Source organism: Puma concolor, chromosome C1 (genome assembly GCF_028749965.1).
Source record: "Puma concolor isolate L17-30 chromosome C1, mPumCon1.1.hap2, whole genome shotgun sequence".
Taxonomy (NCBI): Eukaryota; Metazoa; Chordata; class Mammalia; order Carnivora; family Felidae; genus Puma; species Puma concolor.
In genome coordinates, this window is record NC_141674.1 from 167,030,514 (window position 1) to 167,042,664 (window position 12,151).

Here is a 12,151-nt window from a genome sequence, read left to right on the forward strand (position 1 = left end):
GAAGGCAGTAAGAAAACAGAGAAACATAAGTTTGTTTGAAAGCAAATCTTATAAAACTATACTCATAGTAGGATTATCTATCCTCCTTAAGAAGGGATAAGTGACTTCAGTCACAGAATAGCAGGGTAATTATCAGTAGCTACTTCAAAGAACCTTGCCCGGGATGAACACTGGGTGTTGTATGGAAACCAATTTGACAATAAATTTCATATATTAAAAAAAAAACAACCTTGCCCACTGTAATGTAAAATAATCAAATCCATGGGAAGACATAATAGATTCTCCATGACCCAGAAGAACAACTCTAGGCTTTATTTAGGCCAAAGCAGACAGACATAAAGTAAATAGTCAAGTAAGGACCAAACCTGACTTGAGGATGCAAAAACCCTGGAATAATAAATTCCCCTGCCCTCCCCGGCCCACACCCCTTAACTAAGTGGACTGGACGTGTGATATCAGGAAAAATTAAATCCCAGAATGGAGAAAAATCAGGAAATAAGTTGAGAATTTACAAAATTGTAAGTGCAGCAAAAGAGCAGGTCTAGACCATGGGTAATCTTAGTACTTATGTAAAGGTTTTTGTAGCATGTCTCAGAGTTTCTTAACAAAAGCACATTTCTACTTAACAAAATCTTGCTGGAAAACCTGTTTTAATTCTACTGACCCCTAACAGGAATAATTTAAATTATATCCATATTTGATTTCAACAGGAATTTTATGCTAAATGATTTTGTGAACTTTCCCTTGTATCACTTTCACTATAATTGCCAAATTTACAGAAATGCCATAAGAATTAGTAAGATTCCCTACTCCCTCTCTCCTGTCCATCATTTCTTCCCCCAAATACATACTGAGCACTTCCAGGAGCTATGGAATTGCAAAACTGAGTACTGTTCAAATTAGCAATATCAAGGAAAATTTGCACGGAGAATATTAGATTTGTGGCTTTGCAGGTGATAACTGAAATTACATAAATGAATGCCGGTATACCAGGGCAATGTTTTCCCAGCTTGGTTCTGTGGAACCCTGGGTTCCAGGATATGTGAGTGAGTGTACCACAATGAGAATAATAAGAATTCTACTGACTTTTTAATCTAAACTACCTTATATGGAAGGAAAACACTAAGCCCTGTAAATAGTCATTGTTACTATGCAGTAATGTGCCTGCATGGAATTTGGGCCCTACCAAGAATTTGTGGCATGGAGAGGCCACCAGATGCTTGAGGAAGTGGCAAGCACAGAAGTTCTTTAGCAACATTAATAGGTGCCATCTGTGATGACGGCTGGTCTGTGTCTGATAAATGTAACATGTATTTGTGATGATATTCATCCCTTATTGCATATCAAACATTACTAACACACACGTTTATTCCCTGTGAATCTCTGGCTGTGAGAAGTGGAAGTTTTAATGAAAAGCTGGGTCTTATATTTCTCATATGGTGCCTAAATCAAAGAAACGAAAAGACTGAGGACTTCAAAGATAAGATGAAGCCCTTATTTCCTAAAACAAACAAAGGAGCATCAACAAAGTCCATGTTTTATTTTCTTTGCTCTATTATACCTGTGAGAAGGGAAATTTTATGTTGTGCTGCAATGAAAACAAAATATAGGAGGAAACATGATAATGTACCTGATATGAGGTTCCAACTTAATGAAGCCATTTCTAAGTTTATAAAAGTGTGTGACTGAATGCTTCTCATTTCTTACAGCGATTAGTTGGTCTATGAACTCACTCTGAACTATCTGGGTACTTTATTCCATTCTACAGTTTTTAAAAGCGTTCTGTGATAAAATAGTGTGGAAAGTGCTGACCTGGAGTGCCCTGGGCAGAAGGGGTGCAATGGGACCCTGGGGATGAGCCACAGAAGAACCAGAAAGAAGAATGGTTGGGGCAGGCAAAGGGGCCAGTGGTGAATGCTCTAAGGAAGGAACCAGTTTCATCAAGTGTGAAAACCTGTAAGCTGGGTCTTCCAGGATGAGGAGGAAAGCGCCCGAGGAGGAGGAAACAGCAAGAAGAAAGATACGAAGGGAAAAGAGTACAGTAAGTACAGTAACACTGAGTAATCCCTTAAATGAATAGGTCAGGGCTTAAAGGTGGAGGCTTTGACCAACGGGCTTCAAACTTAGTCACAGGCAATGGCAAGCTGTTGGAGAGTACTGAGCAGGGAAGTGACATGATTTGAGATGTGACTTCAGAAAGCTTCAGGAAGCTTAATCCAGGAAGCTTAAACAAGGAGCAAGAAAAACTGACTGAGAGAGATGGAAGGTAGACCAGCGAAGTTGTGCCGATGGGAGGTGATGATGCTGGCCCCTCAGGAGATCCTGCAGAAGACTCCGCAGGGCTTGGTGGGCAGACAGCTTGGCTTACGTTCTGCTTGTGTGTGTCTGTGGCACTATTAGAAGTGAGTTGGTTTGAGAAGTGGGAGATGGGGAACAATAACAGACCTTTTGTGAACCTGCAACATGTTACTCATTGTTGAAACTCCAGGAACAAAACCCATATAAGATCCTCAGGACTGGAAATACTATAGAGTTGGGATTATCTTCGAGGAGAATACAATGGATGAGATTGACCAGGGAGAGAATATGCGGGAAAATCTGTATCTAGGGGAAGGAAGAAGAAGAAAGGCAGTAATAAAAGTGGAGGGGAGAGAGAAGAAAGAAAAAGGAGGAAAGCAAATTTATCATCACCCGAGTAGGCTAACGGCCTTGCTGGATGCTTTACCTAATTAATTTGTTTTGTTTTCACATAAATCTATGAGATGGGTACAATTCTCTACATTTTACAGATCAGAAAACTGAGGTTCAGAGATGCTAAATCATTTTCCTAAGTGGAGATAGAATTTTCAGCTAAGCATGACTACAGAGCCTCAGATTATTCTGTTTATCCTGTCGCCTCTCAGGGAAGGAGTCAATGGGTAGGAGTTGAGCAAGAATAGTAGGTTGTCACCTAAAGAAAAGAAGGGGGTGGCAGTCAGCATCACGGGGAGTTTAAAGGAGACACTGCAGATCATAAACACTTGAGTCTGAGACTACATGCAGTCAAAGGAAGAGGGAGGAAAAGACATTGGCTTTGATCATCCAGAGCTGTAGGTCACTGCTTAACAAAATTCCCAAGGAAGATGTTGAAAACTTACTGAGCAGGGGCTCCTGAAAGACTCATCCTAAACCTAAAACATGCTTAGAACTGGGGTTAGTTTGGGCTGCATATGTATTGCAATCACTCTAAAATTATAGGACAACATGGGGTGTCTGGGTGGCTCAGTTGGTTCAGCATCTGACTCTGGATTTTGGCTCAGGTCGTGATCTCATGGTTTGTGAGATCAAGCCCCAGGCATGGAGCTTGTTTGGGATTCTCTCCCCCTTTCTCTGCTCCTCTACCACTCATGCTTTCCCTCTCTAAATAAATAAATACATACATAAATAAATAAACAAACAAACATTTAAAATTGTAGGTCAGGGGCGCCTGGGTAGCTCAGTTGGTTAAGCATCCGACTTTGGCTCAGATCATAATCTCATGGTTCATGAGTTGGAGTCCCTCATCGGACTTTCTGCTGTCAGCACAGCAGACTCTCTCCGCCCTTCCCCACTCTCTCTCTCTCAAAAATAAATAAACATTTTAAAGAATAAAATAAAATTGTAGGACAATGTAAATGGGTCAATTCTGTGCAAGGCACTCTGCATAAACAAAGTTGAGGTGGTTTCTAGAAAATATAAACTATGGTCTCTGGCCTTACAGAGGTTGCCATCTACTTGGGGAAATGAGAAATAAACATACTGACATTTGCACAATGCACAATTTAAATGCCCAGTTCAAATTTCAAATGACAGGGGCGCCTGGGTGTCTCAGCTGGTTAAGTGTCTGACTTTGGCTCCGCTCATCTCATGGATCCTGGGTTCAAGGCCCACGTTGGGCTCTGTGCTGACAGCTCAGAGCCTGGAGCCCACTTCGGATTCTGTGTCTCACTCTCTCTGATCCTCCCACACTCACACTCTCTCTCTCTTTCTCTCTCTCTCAAATATAAATAAACATTTAAAAAAATTTGTTTTAAACCCACAAATTTCTTTTTTTTAATTTATTTTTTATTTTTTTTTTAACGTTTATTTATTTTTGAGACAGAGAGAGACAGAGCATGAACGGGGCAGGGGCAGAGAGAGAGGGAGACACAGAATCAGAAGCAGGCTCCAGGCTCTGAGCCATCAGCTCAGAGCCCGATGCGGGGCTCGAACCCACGGACCGCGAGATCGTGACCTGAGCTGAAGTCGGACGCTTAACCGACTGAGCCACCCAGGTGCCCCTAAACCCACAAATTTCAAATGACAAATTTGTCACATGGCTGTGTCGACTAGTTGCCAAGTCAACTGTACCAGTCATAAATGCAAACGAAATGCAAAAGAAGTGAAGGGAGGAAGAAACCACCTCAGCCGCTATAATCGAACTAAGGCTCCAGAGGGGAGGGGAGATTTTAATCAACCTATAGCTGCAACAGTGCGAACAGATTTTCTGAAAACCACCTCTCCATTTCTTCAGTTTAATGTTACACAGGTACATAAACTGAGGTGCAGGGCGACAGAATAAACTAAGGTGCAGGGCTCAGAGAGACAGTCAGGAAGGATGATTGTCACTCAGTAATTATATCACATTCTGGCTTTTACACCAATTCAACCTTCCAAATCAACCTTCCAAATCTTAAGTTTTTACTGTAATACAGAATCATGATGTTGAGTTAGAGCTCTCAAAACCTTGCTTTTTAAGATTTATTAAAAACATTTTTTTAATGTTTATTTATTTTTGAGAGAGAGATTGAGACAGAGCATGGGCAGGAGAGGGGCAGAGACAAAGGAGACACAGAATCTGAAGCAGGCTCCAGGCTCTGAACTGTCAGCACAGAGACCAACACGGGGCTCTAACTCATGAACCGTGAGATTATGACCTAACTCATGAACCGAAGTCTGACACTTAACTGACTGAGCCACCCAGGTGCCCCAAACTTGCTTTTTTTTAAAAGATGATTTCTGTTTTATGAGTAAGACCATGAATTTTAGATCAGATATATCTAATTTTAGATTAGGTATGTCTGATACCTGATTTTAGATTAGATGTATCTGATACCTATTTTGTTACTTCCTAGGCAGTGATCTCAGACAAGTTACTTACACTTCATCTGTTAAATGGGTATAATACTCCTACTTAGTTATTGCTCAGATTAAGGTAATAATTTATACAAGTGTTTAACATACTATCTAGCCCATAGTAAACAGTCTTTTTAAAGTATCAACTTTTTAGCAACTTCTAGAGTAAATTCTGCATGTGACAGTACCCTTTGTACACTTCAGCAACTAGGTATTGTGAATTTAATCATAAAGGAAAGGGCTCAAGTTGTTTCTTTTTCTTGAGGGACACATTTAGCTTAGAGGATCAGTTCTTTCATAAAGGTCCTGTGGGTCAACTCCTTCTGATTTATGCAGGTCCTTTTATTTTGTGTGGTTTCCTTTCCTTTGATTGATTTCTGTTGGAGCAGAACATGGTAAGATGGACACAGCCATGTGTGCTAATGCAGGTTCTGCCCTGCATGGGGGTGCCCTGTACAAGGAATGAAGGGAGAGTGCCATCTAGCCTAGTTGTGCATGTTGGCTTTGAACTGCATCCATCTAAAGGAAGTACTTTTTCTATTTTCACAGAGATGCTGTATGGGCTGACAATGGTCTCATTTCAATCTCTCTGACAAATGGACAGCTAATATTAAATTGATTACCTTTCATGACCGGGAACTCATTACCTATAAAAATATTCCATTCCATTTTGTGGCAGCTCAATTTACTTTCTAATAATCATCCTTTGTTCCCAGTCCCATGGTTTGTAGATCATGGATCTCATTACCTGACAGCCCTTGAAATATCTGGCAATAATAACATGTTCCCCACAGTCTTCCACCTAAGATCATTCTTTTCCAACCAGCTCCAATTCCTTCAGGTACTCCTGCTCTGGCATGCCTTCCTTATTCTCACTATCCCAGCCCTAGGTGTATCCCTGCAGATTAATTGCCCTTTGGAGTATGAAATACAGTCTAGAATAGTCTTATACATGGGATCTGAGTAGGATAGAGGTGGGATGACCATCACCTTTGTTCCAGATCCTGTTCCCCCCAAGAAGAGTCAAGGTTGGTAGTTTCTAACAGGTCTTATTTTTTTTTTAATTTTTAAATTCATTTTCTTTATTTTTGAGGGGCAGAGAGAGACAGAGCACGTGTCGGGGAGGAGCAGAGACAGAGGGAGACACAGAGCCGGAAGCAGGCTCCAGGCTCTGAGCTGTCAGCACAGAGCCCGATGTGGGGTCCGAACTCACGAACCATGAGATCATGACCTGAACTGAAGTCGGACGCTCAACCGACTGAGCCACCCAGGCGTCCGTAACAGGTCTTATTTTTTTAATAGGTTGTTGGAAGCTTAAATTAATATCCAAAATTGAATTGACCAATTTTATAGGGCCCCCTGATGTGACCAGAGATATCAAAGGCCAACAAATCCAGCACTAAGATTTTCAATTTGGTCCAGGACCAAGATAAGGAGAATTACTGCAGTTTACAAATACATCAATAATTTGATTACTCTGTAGTTTGTGGGTGCAAATGAGATCATGCCAGTTCAGTGGATCTTAGCTGCCATGTGAGTAACTGTAAGACCACAGACACCTCCTAGTCCTCTCCCTACTCCTAGTCTCTAAGGAGACTTATTCTTTCACTCAAGGCCCCTTGTCAAAGCCTTGGAAGCCACTTAAGGGAAGCCAGACACTTGAGGGTACTAAAGCTTCATGGAGTGAAGAAGGAATCCTCTCCCCCAAGCTCTGATAGCATTTAGGCCCCTAGGTCCTAAAGCCATACTGCTTATGTCTACACTGTCACAAGTTTTCTCATTGGACAGTCCCTTTAGTTTCTGCCCATACCTTTCTCTGTATAGGCAGGGAATAGGGCTGGGATGACCCTTCTTTTGGCAAAAAGAAAAAGACACTTATTGATCATCTTATGCAAGTGGATGTCTGGTGTGACTGTCGGTGGATTTGCAAATATTTTGCCAAGACATTTACTGTGCACCAACCAGTGCACCACAGAGAGAGGAAAAATGTCTTAAAATTCTATATGACATTCATTTGTTCTTGAAAAATCAAAAGTTTTGATAGACCATTAAAATATTTACAAAGTTTGTTTGTTTTAATATCTGTCCGTGTTTAATAGCTTCTGGTATGCAAGTCATAACACTAGTTTGACTCCTTTGGTGGGGATGTTAAAATAAATTCTGACTTAAAGAAAAAAAAACAGCAGACAAAACAAGTCTTTGAAATAAGAGTCTTAGAAAAGAAAATAAATACCTAGGTTATCACCTAACTTCAGTGAAACTTCCTTAAAAGGTAAAAATTAACCACTAAGCTCATTTTAGCTCTTTAAAAAAGTAGACCTCCCTAAGATCAAAATTTGTTTAAAATAACAGGAAAATTGTAAAGAGGTCCTTTACTTGTATTTTTCTAGAACCAGGTGCATAGGAAGATGCAGGCTTTTAAGTGAGTTTCCTGCCAAGGGATGCAGTTTAGTCTTCTTGCCCAGTGGTATCTTGCTTCCAAATATGAGACTCCCACTGACTTCAAAGAGAGCTTCATGAGCTCAAATATTGACTACGGAAGGATAAAAGAGAACTGCCCTATTATAGAAAACACATAATTCCTGAAATGCGGCTGCTCCTAAGTGAGGGCCAGTGAGGTAGATATAAACCTCAGGATAACAGGTTGAAGGGTAGTGGAGGAGGCAAATCAATACAAGTAAAACAAAACAAGACAAAATAAAATACCCCTAGACAAGTAACTTCACCATCTTCACTTGTCTAAAAAACCTATCTTGGCCAAAGATTCAAACACGGAAAATTATATGAAAATAACTCAAGACTATTTTTCAGAATTAATTCTCAAAAGGAGTCTCTAAAGTAGAAGACAAAATATCTGAATAAAATAATGTTAATCATTAGACTGTATCTGTATTGACATTTTTGTTCTCAACACTAGAGTTTAACCTTCACTAGAGACTCCCAAGACTTTGCTCTTTCAAGAATGACCATGGGCTGGGCCCCTACTAAGTGCTGGACAATTCTGGGGCAAGTCTGGCATGAACATACCCATAAGAGTCTTTTCCTTTTTGCTTAAAGAAGTTGGCAGTGGGAACCCATCTGCATATGGATGGTCAGCTCAGTACTGCCCCTACATAAACAGAAAGAGGTTATAGGAAGAAGCTAAAGGGGTCACACCTTTGGGGAGCTCACAAACAATGACAATGGTTTGTGATAAATGCCCCAAAGGAAAAATACACAAAACATTACCAGACCTGAGAAAAGAAGGATCAGTTTTGTTTGCGTTGGGAATGGTATTTGGAAAATCACTTCCCAAAAGGAAGTTGGTCTAAGCTAGTTTTTGAAGTAAAAGGTCATCTGGAAGAGGAAGAGGGTAAAAAGAATCCAGACAAAACCATAGCATGAGGAAAGCTTTAGAAGTGTGAGGTTTTCTGTATTGATATGATAAATATTAGAGCTAAAACTTAGGATACATGGCGGAAGTGATCACCAAGGCTACAGTGGCAGAGGCCAACACATATACTGTGTGGTTCCATGCACATACTTTGTATCCACAACCAAATATATACTGATGATCTTCGAATCTACACCAGCAGCCCAATGAATCCTGACATCCCTACATACATATCCAAGCATTTTCTGGACACTTCTTCAAGGTCATCTCCAGGCACCTCAAATTTAACATTTTCAAGACTACACTAATACATTCTCCTTGACGTGCTATCAATGATTAATGAAAACTGTGACCATTAACTAAAAATATATCACTAAATATATAACTAAAAATATATATTAGGAGCAGAATGTTTCAACATAGACACAGTCTATTTTCTCATTGTCAAGGGATTGTCAATTGCCCTCTGATACCTTGAGTATTATCCAGTGGGGGCAGGATTCAGAAAGGCGGAGAGGCAGGAATTCCAAGAACTCTTTAGGACAGATATTTCTTTTTTATGCTTTGCAAACAAAAATTGATTTTTGATCTGTAGGTCATGCCTGGTACTATTTGCCATTTTGCTTCACAGGCTAGAGGTCGTTCTGAACTTTGGATCTCAAAGAGAAACTCCATTCCTTACTTTTTCTTTTCAGGTAAATCTATCTAACCCTGGGTCCTTCCTGAAGCCTCGAGCTCTGCAACATTATTTGAAGTTGTCTTTCAATTAGGAGATTAAGGAACTAAGTCAATACCAGTGGGACTCAAAGCTAGCACCCCAGCAGGAGAGTCTTGAAAACCCAGAACTGGGACATGAATAATCCCCTACTGGCTTCAGTGTATCTTTGAAGGTTACCAAACAAACCTTTTAGTCACAAAAAGTAGTGGGGGAGAGTGTAATTAGCAAGCAGAGTTAGCCTGTCAATTCTCGCAGTGTGGCAGGAGAGGAAGATGCTCTAAGTTGCAGAAGTCCCTGAAGCTTATCGTGACCTGCTAATGGACTTACATTTATGGTCTTGCCTAAGGACACTTCATCACACTCCCATTTCTCTCATTTTAGGCATTCCCCAGTTATTAGAAATTAAGACATGGTAACCAAAGAGTACATTTTCTTTCATTTCTTCAAGTTGTACAATTAGAATGATGAAATTTATCACCCCCAGGAGTTGGTGTCACTTTGGGGAAGAGTCTTGTGACTCTTGGATGGGTGTCAGATGGCATCACTGTGAGTGGCTGATGTCTACAATTTAGCATCGTATAGTGACAACTGCTTGGTTTCACAGCCAAGCAAATCTGGAGGGGGGTTTTCATATCTTGGTCTAACATTTCGTAGTTGTAAGACTACAGATAAAATTTTAATGACTCTTAGTTTCCATAATGGAAAATAGAGGAAATAAAACTCATTTTACAGAGATGGTTTAAGGATACAATAATGTAATGTTGAAGAATGCATGGCACACAAAAAGCTCTCAATAAATATCAATTCCTTCTCTCACATAGATTTTTCTTTGTGATAGTGTTTTATTAAATACATCAAGGTGAGACATGCCCTGTTTATTTAACTGCTTCTTTCCTGGGTCAGGGGAGATGTTAACTGTTTTTGACTGTGTCATCATTGTCATATATGGAGACTTGCTGAAGAGAAAACAGCAAAATTGTTGATAATAGAACTAACAGTTAACAATCCTATCCAGCTAGATGTTTCAAGTAGCCCCATCACATTTCTCTGTAGGGGAGCTGTGGCCAACTCCATCTATCTGCTCTTCCATCTTTGAGGGCATACCTTCCCAACAAGTCCCGGGCAAATGTCTGCATGGCAAGAAAGGAGAAGTGGACTCAATGTGTTAAAATATTAACTCAAGAACGTTAAATAACAGACATACAAAAGTAAGTGAGTCAAACATAAAAACCAATAATTAAGGCTTTCAAGTTGCCAAAATTCTGTTTACTGCATAGCATCAATCTAAGAGACAGCTGACCTACATAAGTTACTTTATTATGCTTGATCTCAGTACTTATTCATGTGCCTTGTTGTTCATGGAACATTTGTATAGCTTTCATTCTCCTCTGTGACAGTTTTACTAGAGTGACAAGCCCATTGGTCCAAAATAAACAGGGGTAATGATAGGGTTTGTCTTTTATTTGAATCTTCATGTTCGAAGGCAGGAAAAAGAAAAGACAGAAATTACATATGTTTAAGAGGTAAAGGCTAGATACTTGAGAAATATGTGTCCTTGACTTTCTTAAGATTTTGGAAGATACACAACTTCATTACAAATGTTTCCTCTCTTTCACTGATACTTAATTCTTATAATTAGCATCATGCAAATGGTGCATGGACACATACAAGACTAGGGTCATGGAGGGTATTTATAAAATAGGATTTTTGAGGGGGAAACATGCAAGCCCAGAGGTATCAAAGTGACATGGCTCCCTGAGAGGTATGCTGAGGTCAGGCATAAAGTGTTTCAGAGGAAACACTTTAATCTCATAACACTCTGCTTATTTTTAGAGAAAGGAAGCAGGAAATATATAGCTGATTCTGTAATAATAGAACTTCATGGTAAAGAACTGGTCTTGATACCAAGAGAGAGCCTCAGAGTTCAGTCTCTGGTACCAGTCTTGTCTTCAACTGAGCTTAACTCAGATATGCTGAGACATATCCTCACTAAACAACAGAAAGGGGATAAAAATGAGCCTCCTGGGTTATCTGCATCTTTCTTCTTCAATTAGCAACATTAAATATTGGCATGATGAGGTTCAGCAGCCCTGAATTTGCTAGACAGTAGATATTAAAGAAGAATGCCCTAAGGTTCTTATATTAAAGGAAGTTAGTTATACAGCAAGAACAATCAAACCAAATCTTGCTTCTGTTCCAGGATGACTGGTGGTTCTGTTTTAGTTTTTAACATTTTAAATGTTAAAATTTAACATTTTAATTTTTCTTCATTTTCTTGAATTCAGAATAGGTATCATATTCTTATTTATGCAAAACACCTATTACAGGCTTCCTGGCACATGCTTTCTAGCAGAGAAGAAGGAAAATCCATAAAGAAGAAAGCAGGAAAACAATATATTCATATTCATCACATACTATGGAAATGTTCTGTCTTACACCATTGTGTGAATTTCTCTACCATTCCCTATCACTGTAGGTAACAGAGATTTAAAAGAAGGTAAAAAGAAGAGGACAGCCTTCCAAATTGGCAGATTAAGGACCACTGACAATTTGTTCCTCCACATAAAAGCAGTGAGAACACTAGCAAACATTGTCAAAATAAACATTTTGAGAACTCTGGCAATTAAGGAAAAGACTTGCAAAAATCTGAGGAGTGTTTATTCAAGAAAAACAGTTGAACCTCTGTAAGGACAGCAAGTTTTGGGGCATTTTAACTGACTTTGCTCCCATCTTCCACTCCCCAACTCTAGGGTAGCCAGGAAAACCAACAGTCACATTATCACGTGAGTTGTGAGAGTCAGAATCCTAGCACCGGCTGGCAGAGAAGGAAGTTTGAGAGCTCCCTAAAAGTCCTATCCTCAGAGAATTGTCATTATTTGACCTGTTTGGCAGCTCCATTGGAAACCTTCACTCACAGAGTTTGTCTT

At 39.8% G+C, this 12,151-nt stretch overlaps 1 protein-coding gene across 3 annotated transcripts in view; it reads right to left on the reverse strand.

Annotated features, from left to right (window-relative positions):
- Positions 1 to 12,151, reverse strand: part of PDE11A (phosphodiesterase 11A) — a 414,495-nt gene that overhangs the window by 185,031 nt on the left and 217,313 nt on the right. The window lies entirely within an intron of this gene.